Here is a 21,382-nt window from a genome sequence, read left to right as displayed (position 1 = left end):
TTGTAGCCTTAGCTGTCCCAGAACTTGCTCTGTAGACCAGGTTGGCCTCAAACTCAGCTCAGAGATCCACCTACCTCTGCCTCCCAAGTGCTGACATTAAAGGTGTGTGGCCTCACTGCCTAGTGAGAATGAGTAGTTTTTAAAGGTTAGAAACTTATGTCTCATGGTTCTAGACGCTAAGACCTAAGTTCCTAACTGGTCACTGCCTGTCCCCTCCCCGGTCTCCCTCTCACGTAGTTCCTCCCCTCATCTCCCCTCCCTCTTCTTTTCTGAGAGGGTGGAGGTAGCCAGGGGGACAGATTCCACGGATAGGCAACAGCTTTAGGGACAACCTCTGCTCCTGCTCCTGGGGGACTCACATGAAGACAAGCTGCATATTTGATACATATGTGTGGGGGAGGCCTAGGTCCAGCCCGTGTGTGCTCTTTGATTGGTGGATCAGTCTCTGAGAGCCCCCAAGGGTCCAGGTTAGTTGACTCTGTTGGTCTTCCTGTGGAGTTCCTATCCTTTTGGGGCCCTCAATCATTTCCTCAACTCTTCCATAAGAGTCCCCAAGCTCCATCCACTGTTTGACTGTGAGTGTCTGCATCTGTCTGAATCAGCTGCTGGGTGGACCCTCTCAGAGGACAGCCATGCTAGACTCCTGTCTGCAAACAAAACAGAGTATCATTAGTAGTGTCAGGGATTGGTGTTTGCCCATGGGATGGGTCTCAAGTTGGGCTGGCTGTTCCCAGACTGAATGAGTCCCTGCTCCATCTTTGTCCCTGCATTTCTTATAGACTGGACACATTTTAGGTCAGAAGTTTTGTGGTGTCATTATCTTTCCACTGGGGGGGGGGGGTCCTACCTGGCTACAAAGGGTGGCCTCTTCAGGTTCCCTATTCCCCCTGCTATGAATCTCAGCTAAAGTCACCCCCATAGACCTCTGGAAGCCTCCACCACTCCAGGGCTCTAGCATGTCCTAGAGATGCCCCTATGACCCCCAGCTGCCGATCTCCATCCACTCTCTTGGCCCTCTGGCCTTTTCTCCTCACACCCTATCCCAAAACACTTTACCCATGAGCCACCTCCCCAGCCCTGTAAGAGCTGGAGAGTAAATATTAAAGACTCCTCTCTGCTCTATAGCTTCCTAAATAGTCATAGATAACAAGTAATGACTAGACATTAGTGTCCAAATAAATTTGTACCTACCAAAGCAGGCACCTGGCCCACGAGCTTCAATTTTCTGACCTATGGTTTTAAAGCCATCGAGTTCGGAATGGCTTGTTACAGAAGGACTAGCTGGTGTGCGTGGATGGAAAGGACAGAGTGAAGCCCATTACTCTGTCCTATTAGCATCTGATTCTTAGGAAAGAGCCAGCGGATATATGATGCTGAATTGACATTTCAAATGAGATGTCAAGAAAAACTCAAACTGCAATGTTTGGAATATTCCATCCAAGAGTCATGCTGAAATTTAAATGGTTCTTATGATGGAATGAAGAGGCAGACTCCTGATGGAAGGGCAAGCTTGGCTTCTGTCTTTCCTCGTTATCACTCATTTGCTTGTCTTTCTGCCCTATCTGGAAAGCCATGAAGGACCACATCAGATGCTGCCTTTGAACTTGCACTGGGAAATAGTCCCAGGTTTCCCGTTTCTCTGGCTTACAGGAAGCCTATCACCCTATGTATGTATGTATGTATGTATGCATGCATGTATGTATTTATGTATGTATTATGTATTATCTATCATCTATGTATCTGTCTATCTATCTGTCTATCTATCTATCTATCTATCTATCTATCTATCTTCTATTACAGATATAGCAATCATCTAAGTATCCATCCATCCATCCATCCATCCAGTTGGTACCATCTTGTCTCTGGAGAATCCTGACAAATACACTAACCTTGAGTTGTGAAGACAGAGAATAGGAGACAGAGACTGTCAGAAGAAAAACATCCTAATTGGCTTGCTGCTCACACTGTCACTGGCTTTAAAGTCTACCACAACATTTTAGTGTTGTGTGTCGGGAATGTTGGCTTAACTTGCTGCAATGGCCACTGCTGTTTCAATCTTTCAAATAAGAGTGTGGGGACAGCCAGGCAGCGGTGGTGCACGCCTTTAATCCCAGCACTTGGGAGGCAGAGACAGGAGGATTTCTGAGTTTGAGGCCAGCCTGGGCTTCAGAGAAACCCTGTCTTGAAAAACCAAAAAAAAAAAAAAAAAAGAGTGTGGGACAATAGCCAAAGTATGTGGAGGAGCATAGAACCTATTCTAGCTGTAGACTTCATTTGCAAAGGTCTAAGATCACATTTCTACCCCACTGAGAGGAATTTTGGGGTTTCTTGGAGGTTTTAAAGCCCAAAGCAGCAGCCTGTGTTTACCGCCCATTCTGTCTCCAGAACCTACAGTGTTCTGGCCACACCTTCCTCCGCTCCCATATTGCTTCCAGTCGTCTCTTTCATGTGACTCATTAGCAGATGCTCTGCACACAGAGCCGCTCTTTTGTGATATTTCAGTTAGTCCTGGACCTCATTATTGTCATACTCCATAGCAGCAAGTCTTAATGAAGCAAAGTATAAGAATTGGCTACAATTATTTATATTATATTATATTATTTACAAGTTAGGAGAGTAATAGACCATTTGAACAAGCTCCTTAGGAGCCAGTGGGGCTTTTTTTTTTTTCTGAGTGACCATGTTATTCAACCACCAAGAGGCAGAGTCTATGTCACCAACTCTCCCAGTGGGACCTGTGGTATCTTTGACCAACAGAGTGATGCAGGTGTTCACTGAAGAAGTTTCTTAGTTATTGTGACAGTCAACACATGACTGGGTGCTTAGTAACCTCTCTGCCTTTGCTCCACTTCTTCCCCTTCCTCAGCACAATGCCCTTCCACTTGGTCTGTGAACTGCTTTCCCTCACCCTGGGTTCTTGCCCGGTGTCTTCAGTCAGGACTGACCTTCCTCTCTTTCTGCTGTGCTTGAAGCCCAGCTCAAACTGCAATATCTCCTGGGTGAGTTTCCAGATGGCTCTGTTCTCTGGGCTTCCACATCCGACTGTGCTGGTTGTGTTCTGCACACCTCCAATATGATCTGTGCTACCCAGAACACAAGCTGTACCTTCCAGGCTTGGATAGAGCACGACCTAAACCATAATCACAAATAACTGCTTTGTTTTCCACATGCCTACAATACTATTCTTTATTTTGTCCCTGAAAACAAAAAAAACAAGTGCTGCTTCTGGTCCGATCTGGCAGACCCAAAGCTGCAGGATTTCCATGACACAGGGCAACGACAGGATAACCAAGAGGAGTCCCGGTGAGAATCCAGTATTGATAGTGTAGCACAAGCCAGAGGCCTCAAACCAGACCCATGACTCATTGCAATGAACATTTGTAATTAAAGAAGTGTGGACAAAAGGGTGTATACTGTGGGACACACTGTAGCTCCCACAATGAGATTTTATTATTATTTTTATTTTTCATTTTCCTTTGGGGGAAGCTTGCGAGGGTGGAGGAGGCTGGATATGAAGGGAGGAGGAGATGGGTGGGATCGGGTTACATGATGTGAAATTCAAAACGAATCAATAAAAAGTTTTTTTAAATGTTGCTTTTATAACTCCTATTACATGCTATGTAGTGATTAAAGACTAGAGATGCAAGCAAGAGAGTAGTATCAGGCCATGACCTTGAAAAACTCAAATTTGGAGCAAATAGACATATAATGTGAAAATATAATGTGGAAATTCCTCTATTTTATCTTTTTCTCTTTGCATTAAAGTTGATTACATGCCTTGTTTTAGCAGGGTTTTTTTTTGTTTGTTTGTTTGTTTTTTTTTTTTTTTTAAGACAAGTTTTCTCTGTGTAGTTCTGGCTGTCCTGAAGCTCACTATGTAGCCCAGGCTGGCCTTGAACTCACAAAGATTCTCTTGCCTCTGCCTGTCCAGTGCTGGAATCAAAGGTGTGTGTTACCATGCCCAGCTCTACTGCTTATTCTTAAGGACAGAGATCATTAACACTAAGCTTTGTGTCTACTTGGGGTTTAGACAGTGGTTAATTGACAGGATCTGATGTACCCTGGTAACAAGATGTAATGGCTATTCCTGGTTGTCAACTTGACTGTATCTGGAATGAACTACAATCCAGAATTGGAGGGCTCACCTTTGATCCAGATCTTGAGGCTGGAAGGCACAAGCTTCTGACCTGGATCTTCCCATGGAGTTCTTGACCATGAAAAGTGGCCATGAAAAGCTCAGGCCCAGGCAAGGTAGTACATGCCTTTAATCCCAGGAGACTGAGGCAAAGAGATCTCTGAGTTCAAGGTCAGCCTGGGACAAAACAAGTCCGGGATCCAGGCGTGGCAGACACCATTAATCAGGGCCACACCTTCTGCAAGAGGCCTATACAAGGACACTGGAAGAAGGAAGATTTATTCTTCTAAGGTCTGCTTGCATTTGCTTGCCAGCACATCTGGTGGAACCTACTTCTACAGAAGACCAGCTGAAACAACTGGCCTCATGGGACTGAGCAACTACTGATTCTTGGACTTCCCATTCACAGCTGCCCACTGTTGGGTTAGTTGGACTGTAGACTGCAAGTCATCACAATAAGTTCCCTCAACATAGAGAGACATTCCATAAGTTCTGTGACTCTAGAGAACCCTGACTAAGAGACAAGGGTAACCTTTTGTTGATTCTTTTTTACAATTTACTTAAAAAAAAAAAAACTGTGTTTGTATGTGTGAGGTTATGTATGTGTGGGTACCTCAGGTAGTCTGAAGAGGGCATCAGATAGCACACATTGCAGTTATAGATGGCTACAAGCTCCCTAAAATGGGTGCTTGGGAAGCAAACTCTGGTCTTCTCCTGGAAGAACAGTAAGTGCTCTTAAGTTCTGGGCTGTCTCTTCAGTCTCCCCTTTTGACTGTTTATCTGGATCAGTGATAACACATAACACTGAGTTGAAATTGTGTTTCTGTCATTGATGGCAGTGACTTGGTGTGTACTCACCTACACCATTTCTTCTTGTTTGTGGCCTTTTTTTTTTGAGACAATGTGTTGCTGTGCAACCCGGATTTGCCTCAAACTCATGATCCTTCAGCCTCAGCTTCCCAAGGACTGGCATCACAGATGCCCACGGCCACACCTGACTCTCCAGGTTCTTTCTACTTGGTATTTATCCAGACAGCGTTTCCCACAAGTTAGGTTATAGCCATGCATCTAAGTTGTTGCCAATGGTTCGTGGGCAGAAAGTGATAGGTATCTAGCCCTGACCAACAGAAACCTTGTATTATTATCCCACATTCTCTATTGTCATCTGGCAGCATCAATAGAAAGGACCCTGATGGTCAAGGATGTGGACCTGGAAGAGGTTCCACAGGTTCCTGAGATGCAATTGAGCACATCAATGGCTGACCAAGACTGCCTGCATTGCACAGTGCTGTGAATCTGAAATAAACTTCAGTTGTGCAGAGGACTTGTCTAACATGCACAGGCACAAGGCTCAATTCCCAGAAAAACATGCACACACACAGAGGGAGAGAGGGACCAAGGGAGGGAGGAATAGAGAGAAAGAGAAGAAAGAAAAGCCTTATTCAGTCTCATACTACTCTAGTCTCCAAGCCACAAGGAACTATTAACACAAACGTTAATAATACCAAAAGATCAATTTCTCCTAAAATATGCTTTAATAAGCCTAGAGAAAATGGTTTCCCATAATGTGTAAAAGAGATATGGAGGTCTCAGTCAGTGGCTGGTACAGGGTTCAAGCCCCCCATAGAAGGCAGCTGTCTATGGAAGATGCTGGAAAACAGGGGGCTGGTATTTAGTCTGCTGAATGCTGGGGAAGGAAGAAAGGACTAAACTTTGATTTTAAGGCTGAGTGCTTTAGAATTTCTGATTTTACAGAGCTGCAAGAAAGAGAGAATTCTCTAGCATGGTGTCCAAAAATAGTATGCACCTTGTGACCACTTCTCTAATACCCAGGGATGAGGTACACACATATACACACCCTACCCGTTGGCTATGTTAAAAAATGGCAAATAATTAACATAAAAAGAGGTAAATATGGAAGTGGGAAATCATGCTGGGCTGGAATGAAAAGAGCAGGTCATTAACTTTTCTTGATCATGCCTTCCTCTTAAAACCTTTCTCATTTACAACCTAATAAGGATGCCAGATCCAGATGTTCAACAAACATGCAGTCGTCACCAAAAAAGGTTAAAAGGAAGAGGAATCCATTGCTCTAGAGGAAATATTGCTATATTAGGTAAAAATCCAGAGCAGGCACTGGCTCATACACACAATGAAGGGTGTTGTGTGTATATAAAACAAGCATGCTAACATACATGGAGAATAAATCCTAAAAGCTGTTAAATGCTCATGGACAAAGACCTGTTATGCTTTCCAAATGGCAGAAGATCCAGAGGTATCTTCCGATCCAAATTATTTGTGTTACAATGAAGGCAACAGACACAAAGAGGTGAAGTGACTTGTTTAATGGTTGAGAATCAACCCTTCTAAGGAAATGGTTGAACTGAGTCTCAGTCTTGATCTCCTGGATTTCTGGTCCAATGCTTTCCCCACTAATCTTGTCTTGCCAAGGAGTCACTATTTCAGGATGCCATTGCAAAGGGCTTCGTTGAGGCCTAGTTTCCACAACCAGTGCAGTGGACATGGGTCAGGTAGGGAATTCTATAAAATAGCTAAGAATACATTAACCTTCATGTGTTTTGAACACTTGCTATGTTTTAGGCCCTAGGCTAAATGTTTTACATGTAGAATTTATCTGTCTAGCTACTTAAATCTCATTGGTATCTACTGTCTGTAGGCATCTATGGTCTAGCAATCAATTAGTGAAAAGACATTACCTTTTGCACCCTGTGGAACTTGAGGCCAAACTGTTTATTGCATCCATTTCACAGATGATAAAAATGAGGCTCAGAGAATGATAATGATGCCCACCCTGTATTGCTCCATGCCAACAGTATTATAAACCCTTTAATGAATAATCTTTACAATAGTTCTACAGTACTTACTGGAAAAGAAGGTATGGGAAACTTAAAGGAGGCGTTTTTGTTTTGTTTGTTTGTTTACTTATTTATTTATGGCAACTACAAGACATTATTGGGCAAAGCAACATAGACTTTTACCTACATAAAAGCATATCAAAAAGTTTGAGTGACTTTTTACTTAAGGGAAAACTCCATTTAACAAAATAGTTGTCATATACTTCCAGTAAAGAAAGACAAAGAGCGGAAAAACCATTCACTCTAGTCTTTTAATTATCTGCTTTGAATGGGTGACAATGTCTTCTTAGGCTGTCACAGTCCCATACTGAGATTATGGAAATATTCCAACAGAAACCTTGGGCTGGGCTGGAATGTCAGCTGGTCCATAATTCTGTATGAATAGGTTTAGGAAAATCTGAGATTATGTGTTTTAAGAAAATGTATACACTCTCAAATTTTAAACTTAGATTGATAACTGCTCTTGTGTCTTGGGAAATCATGAATTATTCCTACAACAAAAGCCCAACTGGTATGTGAATGGTTGATGCAGAAAGGTCCCCTCTCTAGTGGAGTGGGCAGAGCTCCATAGCCAAAGATCAAAAGCAAAGACGGGGAAAAGGAACCAAAGACCATAAAAGGAGAGCAAGTGACCTGGGAGCATGAAGAGGCAGAAATTTCAGGTGTATAGAAACTCTTATATCTATATAGATTTATCCAGTAATCATATGAAGCCACACTTCTTTTAAAAATTGTTTTATTTATTTATTCCCTTTCCATCCTGGTCATAGCCTCTCACCCTCACAAATCCCTCACCTCATTACCCTCTCCCTTCCCCTCAGAGAAGGGGAAGCCGTCTTGGGTACCACCCCACCCTGTGACATCAAGTCAAGTTAAAGCAGGATTGTGTCCTTTCCCACTGAGGCCCAACCAAGCAGGCCAGCAAGGGGGAGGGGAGCCAGTGAAGCTGGACTTTCTTCAGTGCTTTTCAGGTTTACGTAAGTGAGCACTTCCTGATAACAAAGACAATAGGAAGTGGACCTGCAACAGAACAAAGCCTCTCCAGCACTGATGCCCACGATTTAAAACACTACAGGGCAAGGTACCATCGAGTCCTGGTCTCATTCCTTTCTCTAAAAGATGAGTAGTGTGCGAAGACTCTGCCTGTGAGAAGCTAGGGTTGTGTTTGTAAGTTTTCCTCCAGGTAACACACACAGCATAATGTTAGCCCTTAATAGATCCTGATATAGTAGGCAAATAGTATTGAATGAGCAAGAGGAAAAAATAAGACTGGCTAGAGAGGGCCGAGAGCAGTGGATCTCACCTTCCGAGCGCCTTGACTCTTGAACACAGCTCCCCCTGTTGTGGCGACCCCAGACCAGGAGATATCTTTGCCACTGCTTCATAACTGCACTTTTGCTACTGTTATCAACTGTATCGTAAATATCTGTATTTTCTGATGGTCTTAGGTGACCCTCAGGTTTGTTCGACCCTCAGGCTGACACAGTGTTAAGGAATGGAGACGGCATTCGGGAACGGATGGCATTGAATAACAATGTTAGAAAGGATGGGTTCACTATATTTAAATACATAAACAGCAAGAACCCACAGAAACGACCACATACTTATTGGGAAGAGGATGCTTTCTGTAGCTGTGAAATTGAGTTCGCCAGTCTGTTTAAGCCAGCATACTGCAAAGCAGAGGCGCAGACCCTAAGGCTAGAAAACAGACTTTAATGATTTCCAGTTTCAAGTGAATTCTCTATTGAAAAGAAGAATGAAAACCAGCGAAATAGTTACATGGCTCTGTTCTCCTGTCCATATGAGCCTCTTTGAGGTCTAGTAATATAAAGAAAACAGCTCTGAGATAAAACAAAACACTGAGCAACAATTTGGAAATATTTTGAAGAGGCAAACACCACACCCAAGGGTCACTAGGCTCTCAGTGGAAGACAGAAAGCAGAACAGGAATTTTTTATCTTATCAAGAAAACATAAACATTGGCTTCACATTAAGTCAACCTCTTGTCCCTATATACTGGTTCTCAACTCTTAAAAAAAAGACTGTTAAATTCCCAGGGAAATAAAAATCAATTTTCATCCATATAAGCCTATGTATAAATGCACTGTACTTCATTCCAAATATTTTCTCATCCAGGAGTTTGGAATAAAAATATCTGTAGTTAATCTGTTATAACAGCGCGGATATCTTGAATGACTTCCAGTAACTTTGCTTGAAAAATCCAATGTCTTTATGACATTCCAATGACAGCTTAGTATTGCTGTCAATACGTTTCATTACTTGGCAAGACAGCCCATCATAGCAATAGATTCAGATTGCCATCTTTATGTGTTATATTACACTTTCATTATAGTACCTTGGATGGCTGCCCTTGCCTTTTCTTTCCCTCTTGGCATGGTACTTATTTCTAAGCTGATATTAAAAATCTGTCTTATCAGGTTCCTGCGTCTGTGTGAAGATGGTAGGAGAGTCTGAGTGGTTCGCTGCGGCGGTAGCTGGCTGAACTTCAAGGAGAGCCGTGTTCTCCGTGGATTCCAAGTATATTTTCTGTGCCTTGGAAGACTTTGTCAAGGTCTATAGCACAGCCACAGAAGAGTGTGTACACATTCTTTGTGGGCACAAACATCTGGTGTCTGGAATCCTCATCAGCCCTAACAACCATACTCTTGTTCCTTTGATGGCACAGTTAAGCTGTTGGACTATCTTGATGGCGTTTTGATAAAGACTTTCATTGTTGGACCTAAACTTCATGCCCCTTTATTCCTCTCCACACCGAAAATTCTGTCTTCCTTACAATAAGTGGAGAAGAGCCAGATACACTTCAGCTGGTATCAGAGAAACTGCCCAAGTCAACAAGCCGGGACATAGAAGCTAAGGAGTTCACCTTTGTTTTGGATTACATAAGTAGTCCCCCAAGTGCATTGCCTTCGGAAATGAGGGAGGATATGTTGTTGCAGTCCAGGACTTTTACTTATCTACTTAGGTTTTCAAAAAGAAAAAAAAAAAAAAAACACATGCAATTTTACTTTACCATCAACAAAACTGAAGAAGAATGCAAAGAACAAGTTCACATGTGTAGCCTGCCACCCAAAAGAAGATTGCATTGCATCTGGCCACATGGACGGCAAAATCCACCTTTGGAGGGATTTTCATGATGATAAGAAGTACATGTACACGTGTTTGCATTGGCACCACAACATGGCTATGGATTTGACTTTTCCAGTAACAGGCACCAGTCTGCTGAGTGTCAGGTGGGAGTGTGTGCTTGTGGATTGGTGAGAGGGGTCAGAGAAGAACAAAGAGTTTCCTCCTTGATTAGGCTCTTCTCTTGAGCACACCTCTGTCTCACCTGTGGGAGATTTGTTCTGTATTTTTCACTCTGATAACAAGATAACAGTTAGTCTCCGAAATCTTGATGCACCTGCAGTAATTCAAGGCCTAGTCAAAAACAGGAGAGTATCTCCTGGTTTGATGGTTGACCCAAGAACCAAAACTTTAGTTTTGAATGGAAAGCCTGGTCACCTGCAGTTTTATTCCCTCCAGGGTGATAAGCAGTTATATACTCTAGATATCATACAGCTAGAGTGCATCAATGATGAGGGTCTAATCCAAACTAAACTAACGAAGGCTGCCTCCGACTGCTCTGGTACTTGGTTGGCAACAGTTGAACAATGGCAAGGAAATGGAAGTGAGTGCAAGCTGCAAATGAAACTGTGGAGCTACAGCAAGAAAACCCAAGGGTTTGTTCTTAATGCAGAGATCACCATGCCACATGATGACCACATCCCAGTTGTCTGCTTCAATGATGCAGAAAACTATGAAAAACGCATCCCGGTCTCAGTTAGCAAAGATGGCCACTTCAAAGTATGAATATTAACAGACGACTCTGATATGTGCAAAAGAGCCGCTGGCTCAACTTGTGACTTTGTGGGTAGTTACCACAAGTATCAAGCAACCGATTATTATTTCTCTGAAGATGGCTCCTTACTGGCAGTTAGCGTTGAGGAAATAATTACGATATGGTATTCAGAAACGTGGAACTAAAATGTACATTCTGCCAACGAATTGGGAAAATAAGGCACCTTTGCTTTGGAAAACTGAAAATGCTACAAGTATCTTCTCAGTACCACTGAGAATGACATTCTCTGCTGTTGGAATCGGCTCACTTCCTCAATGCAGCAGAGTGCAAAATTAAATGTTAGAGTGATGGAACCTGACCCTTACTCAGACAATGTCACTGCAGTGGCTCAGTTTTTCAGTGTGCTCAGATCTGTTTGTATTTAAACCTAGCAAGCCAAGGCCATTGTATATTCGAAAGACTGTCTCCAGAGAGAAAGTCCAATGGGGAGTGTTTGTTCCACGAGATGTCCCAGAATCATTCACCTCAGAAGCTCACCAGTGGCTAAGTCTCAGTCTTACTTCTAACTAAATCACTGTGCTTATTAACATTCAGTACCAAGTCCCCCGAAGAGAAACACGCACCCACCAGCCGACAGCCGCTGCCAGAAGAAAGTGTGCCAACAACCCCATTTTCTTTTATATTGGGAAAACACAGGCAACAGCAGGATGCAAAGTTAACTGAAACTTCAGAGAACAACTCCCCTTAATGGAGAACATCAGGTGTCAAACTCTGAAAAAAAAAGAGCTGAGAAAGTTCAGAAAAGTAGATTATAGCTGGCTAACTGCTCTGAAGGCCGTGGCTCTGGTGTGACACAGAGATATGTTGTACTTAATTTTTACTGTCTGTTAATAGTCCAAAACATTTTTTTCAAACTTATTTTATTCTTAAGACAAAAATATTAAAGGTTTTGTTTTAAAAAATCTATCTTATAGATGAATAAGGTTCAGACTGAAGTAAGTGATTACTGTTTTTATTGGATATTTTCTTTATTTATATTTCAAATGTTATCCCCTTTCACAGTTCCCCCTATCCCCAGAGCCCCCCTATCCCCTTCCCCTGCTTCTATGAGGGTATTCTCTCACCCACCCACCCACCCACTCCAGCCTCCCCACCCTTGAATTCCCCTACACTGGGGAATCCAGCTTTCACAGATCCAAGGGCTGCTTCTCCCATTGATGCCAGACAAGGCCATCCTCTGCTATGTATGTGGCTGGAACCATGGGTCCCTCCATGTGTACTACTTGGTTGGTGGTTTAGTCCTTGGGAGCTCTGGAGGGTCTGGTTGGTATATATATATTTTTTTCCTATGGGGTTGCAAACCCCTTCAACTCCTTCAGTCCTTTCTCTAACTCCTCCATTGGGGACCCCATTCTCAGTCCAATGGTTGGCTGCGAGCATCTGCCTCTGTATTTGTCAGGCTCTGGCAGAGCCTCTCAGCAGACAGCTTTATCAGGCTTCTGTCAGCAAGCACTTCTTGTCATTCACTATAGTGTCTGCGTTCGGTGACTGTATATGGGATGGATCCCCAGGTGGGGCAATCTTTGGATGGCCTTTCCTTCAGTCTCTGCTCCATATTTTGTCTCTGTATTTGCTTCCATGAATATTTTGTTCCCCCTTCTAAGAAGGACCGAAGCACCCACACTTTTCTTCTTGAGTCCGAGTTTTTGGGTTAATAGCAACTTAACAGTGAGTGCATTTCATATGTGTTCTTTTGTGATTGCCTTACCTCACTCAGGATGATATTTTTTAGTTCCATCCATTTGCCTAAGAATTTCATGAATTCATTGTTTTTAATAGCTGTGTAGTACTCCATTGTGTAAATATACCATTGTTGAGAACCGCACTACCTCACATTTGGGGGCCAAAATGTCACGGACCGATCTGTCAGTGTTGGAACCCACACTGCCAAAAGCCTTGGGGGCTAAATTGTTAGAGCCTGCACTGCCCCAAGCTGCTCCAGTCTGCAGGTTGGGGTTCAGCAAGAGAGAGAGTGAGGACAGACTCGAAGAATGGAGACTAGACAAAGTGTGATTCAATCCCATGTATTCTTCAGTCTCTCTTCTTCTCTCCAAGTCTCTTGTTCCTAGTCCAAGTCCCAAGTCTCGAGTTCCTAGTCCCTAGTGCCTCTCAAGTCCTGGGTTTCGGCACCAAGTCCTAATCCCAGTTCTCTAGTCCAAGTGTATAGTTCCTAGTTGCTTTCTTCTGTCTGCCTCTCACCTTTTATATGTCTCACTTCTAAGTCACGCCTTTAAGTCATGCTTTTAAGTCACACCCTTAAGTCTTGTCTCTAAATCACACCTTTAAGTCACGCCTTTAAGTCTCACACACCCAAAGGAAGATTCTGGGTATCTAAAGCAAGATGTTATCAGAGTGTGCTCAGCTGTTGTAGGCTGTTGTAAACAAGTCTCTTGTCAGGGTACATGGCTCAAGATGGCTGCAAGGATGAAAGCCGCCTTCTGTCAGCTCCCCACATACCATATTTTCTGTATCCATTCCTCTGTTGAAGAACATCTGGATTCTTTCCAGCTTCTGGCTCTTATAAATAAGGTTGCTATGAACATAGTGGATCATGTGTCCTTGTTATATGTTGGAACATCTTTTGGGTATATGCCCAGGAGTGGTATAGCTGGGTCCTCAGGTAATATGATGTCCAATTTTCTGAGGAACCACCAGACTGATTTCCAGAGTGGTTGTGGTAGCCTGCAATCCTTACCAACAATGGAGGAGTGTTCATCTTTCTAGAACACCAGTGGCTTATGCTCTAAGATCAACAATAGACAAATGGGACCTTACAAAATTGCAAAGCTTCTGTAAGGCAAAGGACACTGTCAATAGGACAAAACGGCAACTAACAGATTGGGAAAAGATCTTTACCAATCCAACACCTGATAGAGGGCTAATATCCAATATATACAGAGAACTCAAGAAGTTAGACTCCAGACAACCAAATAACCCTATTAAAAAATGGTATACAGCGCTAAACAAAGAATTTTCAACTGAAGAATACTGAATTGCCAAGAAGCACCAGGAGAAATGTTCAACATCCTTAGTCATCAGGGAAATGCAAATCAAAACAACCCTGAGATTCCACCTCACACCAGTCAGAATGGCCAAGATCAAAAACTCAGGTGACAGCAGATGCTGGTGATTACTGTTTTAATCCCAAGTCAGTATATGCAGTCAAGTCTTGGCAGGACGACAGTCTCTTTAGGTTTTATTTGTATATTTGATAGATAAGAACATTCTGCTATTTTCATTACTGCTCAGTTTATATTCTAAATGTAAGAATTGTTACCACTGGTGCAAAGACTATTATTTTTTTTGTTTTGTTATTTTTGAGGATTATTATTTTTTATTAGATATTTTATTTACACTTCAGATGCCATCCACTTTCCCTATTCCCCCCCTTAGAAAGCCCCTATCCCATGTCCTCTTTTCCTTTTTGCATTTATACATTTTTTAAAATAATGTTAATCATAAACTTTATAAGTTTGGAATTGTTCAATCAGAGGTGTAACCCACTGACCAACCTAGATATAACAACTATCTTTGACTGGTGGAGATACATGAATATCTGCCTCCCTGTCTCCCTCCTCTTTCTCTCTTTCATCACCTAGCTTCTCCTCTCCTTCTTCTTCTCCTCTTCTTACTCCTTTTCTTCCTCTCAGTACTCCTCCTACCTTAGCTCCTCCTACACATCACTCTTCCTGTTAAAATGAAACTTTTCTCTCAAAATACAATTAGAGCATAATTATGCCAATTTGTACCAGTGAGGTACAAGATAAGACTATTATTTATGCATGTTGTACAAATAAGGAAATAGATAAGACATTAATTTTCTGGACTACAGAAGAACCTATAAGAAGTATACATATTTTCTAAAATTAGAGAAAAACAGATGTTCTTTCCCAACTTTTGCACACCTTAGAATCTACCTGAGAGCTGGTAAAGCTAGAGGCCCACATCCACAAAAAGAGATTCTTTCCAAAGACTTAAGTTTATTTTCGATATGTGTATGCATGTGTATGTGTGTGTGTGGGGGGGGGGGGGAGGGGTATGTACCCATTAGTGTGGTTGCCTGCTTGGCCAGAAGTTGTCAGATCTTCTGGACCTGAACAGACAGTTGTGAAATGCTCCATGTGGGTGCTAGGCAACTGATCTAGGATCCTCTGTAAGAACAGTAAGTGCCTTTATCTGCCTCTGCAGCCCCATAGCCAGGGAGATGCTGCTGCTGGCATTGACAATAATGATTCTTCCTCTGTCTCTGTCTCTGTCTCTGTCTCTGTCTCTCTCTCTCTCTCTCTCTCTCTCTCTCTCTCTCTCTCTCTCTCTCTCTCTCTCTCTCCAGGGTCTTCCCTGTGGCTCTGGCTGTTCTAGTGCTTATTACATATATCAGACTGGCCTCAAACTCACAGAGATCCATCTGTGATTAAAGATTAAAGACATGCTCTGTCAGGACTACAACCAGAGATTCCTCTTCTTTTCCTTTCTTTTCTTTTCATGATTTTTAAAACTCACTTTACATGCTAATCACAGTCTCCCTCCCTCCTCTCCTCCCTGTCTCTCCCTTATAAATCCCTCCCGTTCATTGCCCCTTCTCTTTCTCCTCAGAGAAGGGGAAACCACCTCTGGATACCACCCCATCCAGGGACATCTAGTTCCAGCAGAACTAAGCACCTTCTCTTCCACTATATATAAAGCAGTCCAGGTAGGGGAAGGGGTCCAACAGTAGGCAACTGATTCAGAGACAGCCCCCCTCTCCAGATCCATGTGAAGACCAAGCTGCACATCTGCTACAAATGTATGGGGGGGGGGGCCTAGGTTCAGCCCCTGTTGGTGGTTGAGTCTCTGTGAGCCCCCTTTGACCTAGGTTAGCTGACTCTTGTTGTGTCCTTGACCCCTGCAGCTCACTCAATTCTACCCCTAACTCTTCCACAAGATTCCGTGAATTTCATCTGATGTTTGGCTATGGGTCTCTGGGTGGAAGGATGAGGTGAGGTGTGGTATGGGGGTGGGAATCAGATGTGGGGAGAGGGTCAGGAGAAGGCTAGGAGTAAGAATGGAAACCAGTGTGTGGAGGCATTTCTGGAACTAGCTGGTGGCCTGGAATGGGAAGGATACAGGGTGTCTATGAAGGGGTGTGTGACCCTAGCTAAGATTCCTACCAGAGGGGGTATATAGAGACTGAAGTGGTTACCTCCTGTAGCCAGTCAGGACTTCCACAGGAGAGAGGGGAACATCAATCCACCCACAAAACCTTCAACCCAAAATTTTCCTGCCTACAAGATGTGCAGGAACAAAGATGGAGCAGGGACTGAGGGAACAGCCAACCAATGACTGCTCCAACTTGAGAGCCATCCCATGTGAGAGAGCCAACCCCTGACACCATCAATGATACTCTCCTATCCTCAAAGACAGGAACCTATCACAACTTCTCTCCTGAGAAGCTTCATCCAGCAGAGGATGGAAGCAGACGCAGAGACAACCAGAGATGCTTAATCAAGGAGGTCTGGGTAGAGTTTGAGACTTTGGTTTCTAATAAGTTTCCAGATGATGCTGGTATTTTCTGCTCAAGGGCCACCCTTTGAGCAACAGCAGTAAAGAATAGAGTGGCCAAAAGAAAAGGCTTGAAAGTGGAAAGTCTTGGGTTCAAAATCTTGCTTTGCCAGTCCTAGGATTGTTGGTATAGGATAGTTTTCCTTAACTAACTATATCTAAACTTTAGTTCATCTGTTCAAATGTGTTTTGTAAGGATAGTCTTAGTCAAACACTTGACGTAAGAGCCATGATACACCTGCGCCCTGTATTATAGTATAACTGACAACTATATTTATTATAGTGTAATAGGCTATAGTGTGTAGGCTTAACACAAGAGTTATCTGGTAGTGAGTGAGCAACTGCTCAGGATTTAAATTGCTTAGGTAAATATTAAAACACCTGAATATTCAACAGGAATTCCAACTAAACACCACATTAAGATTTTGTTTGATTATGATTATGTCTCTTGAATAATTTTCATGCAAATGGCTTTATAGTCCCATATCTATGGCTCTGTAAGATTGATTTAAAAAAAATATCAGTTTTCTTTCAAAATCAAACTCAAATCTTTGGAGAATAATATCTTTTCTCTCCATATTTTGCTACTGCAAGGTCTGGTGTTCTGCCAAGGTAACATATTAATAAATTTAAGCTTACAATTTTCCTTGTCATGTGAACATTCAAATCGATTCCCAATTACACAGAGCAGCCAATTCAACAGGATATGTGGATTGCACTCACAATGACTGTGCCCATGAACGAATGACTTTAAAATCCCCGATTTTATGATTTGTCTTTAATTTGTTTTTTTTTTTTTTAAAAAGCATGATCTAACAGTTACAAAGATCGTAGTGAATTCAGAACAAGTTTACTTTGAGAAATATATAATTTTCCTTTAGTCTAGTGTTAAAATACCACAAACTTGTTTTGTAGTCAGACTTTTATTAAATTGTTCACTAAATTCCATCTTTTTGGTAGGGCTGGATGTTAGCGGCAACAATTAACGTAGAGTCTAGTGAGAAAGGCAACAGAAACAACTATTAGAAGTTCATCTTAACAAGCCAGCAAATCTCTAATCCTTACAGTTAACACACTGTAGGATGTATTTTTGTTCATACTCAATTACCAATGAATCTGTTAGCCACTGCCCGAAGAGTATGTACAGCACTAACTGGTGACTTCTAGGATAGGATTCTCCAGAGCGCTTAACCAAAGGGAATATTTACATCTTCTATGGTTTTGTCTTTAAAATAAATATAGAGGAGGCAAACCAAGCCAGCCTTACAGCTTCGCTTACAACTGGCTGTCACATGAACCCCCCAGAAAAATAACTGATTGAAGACAGAAACCATCCGAAACTTGACTTTGGGAGTTTTCAAAACAAAAAAGTATGATTTACATTCATATTATGTTATAGAGAAAACACTGATTTTCCCCAAATCTATAGATTGTAGCTTTAAGCTCAATCTGGTGATTTTAGGGGTGGTAAGAGTTGGATGAGGTCCCTGGAGGGGTGGCATCATGATGGGTTAGCCACCAGCTAGCTTACCATCTCCCCAGCATGTGAGGACATGGTGTGAAGTTGGGTACCTGAAAAGACAAAAGCTGTTAGAAGCAAAGAAGCCAGCACTTTGGCTTTGAACTTGCCAATCTCCAGAATGGACAGAAATACACATCCGGTGTTGAAGTCACTCGGTGTATGGTGTGTTTTCTTTATGGCAGCCTAAGCAGACTGAGACAGACATGACCCTTAGAGGGTCACAGAGGTCTGCATAAAACTATGAAAATGCTCCAAAGTCATCCATTTCTTATTATTTCCAAGCAAGGCCGCTGGCTCTGCCAGGCTGGCTCCTTAACTTCACTTGAAGAAAACTTGCTCTTTCTTGCGTCTAGCTTGTCCTCCCCATGTGCTGTTTTCTTTACCCTAGATGACCTCCTCAAATCTCTTCTAGTTGGGAGGCACAGTGCTAAGAACCCTTCTTAATTACCCATGGTCCTTTTCCACATGATGTCTAACTGTCTTACCATCTACCCATTTGCTTCTCCTCTGTTAGGATCACCCAAGGATACAGACATTGTGTACCTGCTCAAAGAGACAACACCTCTCAGACAAACCTAAGATCGATGTTTTCTGTGTCCTCTATTGGCCCACTTGGAGTGTTTCGAAAATAACATGGGAACAAAAGTTACTGAATGAAGACTGAACTAAATTCTTGAAGCCAACAAATGTTCTGAGGCAAACGAACCCAGCAATACAAGGATGTACAATAAAATCCTGGCTTCAGAGGTTGTGGGTGGGGGTGGGGTGGGAGGAGACTTGTTCTGGATAAATGAGTTTAATAGATGGCTGAGGACTTATCCTTTTAAACACCGAAAGTTTTACTTTTAATTGTCTTGGATGGAAACGTTTCCAATATGTTCTTCTGAAATAATGCATTATAAACACAATTCAGCTGGGACACTTGGGATTGTCATTAAAAGTAGTAGTGACCTATAACCTTTGAGAAGTCCTCAGGCCCTTCTGAGATATGCAGAACAGCTTGTCCCTGTTTTAAATGGCCACAGATTACTGTTTTATTTTCAATTATTATTATTGGTGTGTGTGTGTGTGTGTGTGTGTGTGTGTGTGTGTGTGTGTGTGATATGTTAACTTTACAGACCTTTCCTTGCTGTTGATGTTGGTCTTACTAACACCAGTGTAGATGCCTCGCCATTTCTATTCCCTGCTCCCAATTCACTGATTTTCAGCTGCAATAGGTTTGGAAATCAGACGCTCAAGCTCATTGTGGTTGTTGTCATGATTATTATTGTTAGAAATGTGTGCAAATTGATAGCAAAGGGCTCTGTGTATGTTAGGGTTTGCCAAGGTCTCTGTGGCTAAGTGGGGTCAGAGTCAAGTGCATCTGTGTTTGAACTCCTACTCAGACTGATTTGAGACGTTTCTTGCTCCTCTGAAAATAAAACCAGTTGGACATTCATTTTTTTAAACAAGTGAGGGATTTAGTCATGTATTCCACAAATACTCACTGAGTTCTTGCAGAGTCAGAAACACATACTACACAGTGCAGGGATATGTAACATAAATATTCTGTGTGTCTTTCTATAGTGCATACCATAGATACGAGGGAACTTTATAGTCTTATCATAGACACAAGACACACAAATAAGCTTACAATGTAAAAGTCAAAAAGGCTCAATATAGACCATGCAAATAAAGTAGATTCGAGGAGCAAACGGTTATTTTCTGCTGGAAAATCCAGAAAGACTTCATAGAAGAGGTAGCAGTTTTGATTGGGACTTGATGGATTGGAGGCACGTTTCAACCAGCAAGAATTTAGGGGACTAAGAAAACAATATGAATGCTCCAGATACAAGGCCCAGATGCTGGAATAGATGCATGCATTTGGGAGATGATTAGTACATTTTGTCTGGAGTTTATGGAGGGAGTAGGAGGAGAATCCCATTATGACGTTACATTAGGGTCACAGCATGGGTGGGCTGTGGACCTCAGGCAGAAGAGTTTGGGCCATGTTACTAGGTGATGGGGGAAAGATGAGCATCTGTGCTGTCTGGAGACAGTGTGCCTGGGGCTCAGTGTAAGACTACAATAGTTGGTGCATATGTTATGTAGAAGGACAGGCTATGAGTTGAAGTGATGTCCACGGTGGAGCTTGCAGAGTTTGAAGAGCAAGCTTTAGGGGGACGAAGGTGGGTTTGAATTGGGAGAGGCTGAAGGTGAGAGGGCCCTGTAGCTAAAAACATGAATGGGATGTGCACAGAGCTAAGAGCGTTCTGGGTACCAGCAAGATGAGCATTCATGTGGGCTTGGCTCTCGAAAACAGGCTCAAGGATTTGTATCAAAGTTTGGATCCCTTTTTGACCCAGCTATATTTAACAACCATTAATTCTTATTTTTCGAATACCTTTAAAGGGAAACCTTCAAAGGCAAGCTCACACTTTGCTTGTCCTTTTGCATGAGTACAGGACAGACGAAGTTGGAGCTTTTACCCATGGAAGCTCTACCAGCTCCTTGAGTTAGAGATAAGGTTGATTTTAGATTTCAAGGAAACTTCCTATAGGGATAACATGCAGATCTGGCTGTATACTGGACTCCACAGAATGGATGAGTGGGATTTTGACACAATCCAAGACGAAGCAAGAAGAAAAGGTATCTTGTAGTATAAAAGGCGTGTGCGAAAGAAACTGTATATAAACCTGGCACGGTTAAAAAGTGAAAAGATGGCGGGAAGTAACTCCCATGTGGCCAGAGAGCATGCAGGAAGAGTGTTGGAGAGCGATCACATGATTAGGTAACTACATGGCTACTCCCGGATGCTGTTGGAAGCCAATAGTGATGGAGTGATAAACATGAAAAAGTCAGGGCCCAGCAGATGATGGGCGCTCAGTCCTGTGTGCTGCTCATATGCTGGACGCCTTACGGTAGCTTGAGTCAGTCAGACTCTCCAGGGTTTATTCTTGAGTTCAAATCAGCCTCAGTGGTAGGTTTCGAGAACACAGGTCTGCAACTGAGGAAGATTCTAGAGGATTAACCAAGATTTACCTTTGACTTTAGGGCAAAATACCAGTAGGTATGGGTAAGCCTACTTCCTGATAACATGAAAAATACATAAGGCATAATCAATCTGGACAGGAATGTCAGACCTTAGGGGCCAGAGAGCAGGGTCTGTATAACTTCTTAACAAGACCAAAGGGAAAATTGCAAGCAAGGGCTTCCCATTGATGAGAGACTCTGCTACTTCTTAAATTACAATAAATATTCCTCTAACTAGTACAACGATCTTCTAGGCCTTGTGTGGTCATTGAACACTTGAAATGTGGTGAGTTCAGGGGCTCTGGATGCGCCTCTGTTGGTAGAATGCTTGCCTAATGTGTATGGAGCCCTGAGTTGTAGCTCCAGTACCTTATACAATT

The 21,382-nt window shown here is 42.5% G+C and overlaps 1 pseudogene; it reads left to right on the top strand.

Annotated features, from left to right (window-relative positions):
• Positions 1-7,491: 7,491 nt before the first annotated feature.
• Positions 7,492-11,618, top strand: LOC143436488 (WD repeat-containing protein 75 pseudogene; annotated as a pseudogene).
• The last annotated feature ends 9,764 nt before the right edge of the window (positions 11,619-21,382 follow it).

The sequence above is a fragment of the Arvicanthis niloticus genome, chromosome 22 (assembly GCF_011762505.2).
Source record: "Arvicanthis niloticus isolate mArvNil1 chromosome 22, mArvNil1.pat.X, whole genome shotgun sequence".
NCBI classification, from domain to species: domain Eukaryota; kingdom Metazoa; phylum Chordata; class Mammalia; order Rodentia; family Muridae; genus Arvicanthis; species Arvicanthis niloticus.
This window is presented reverse-complemented; position numbering and strand designations above follow the sequence as displayed.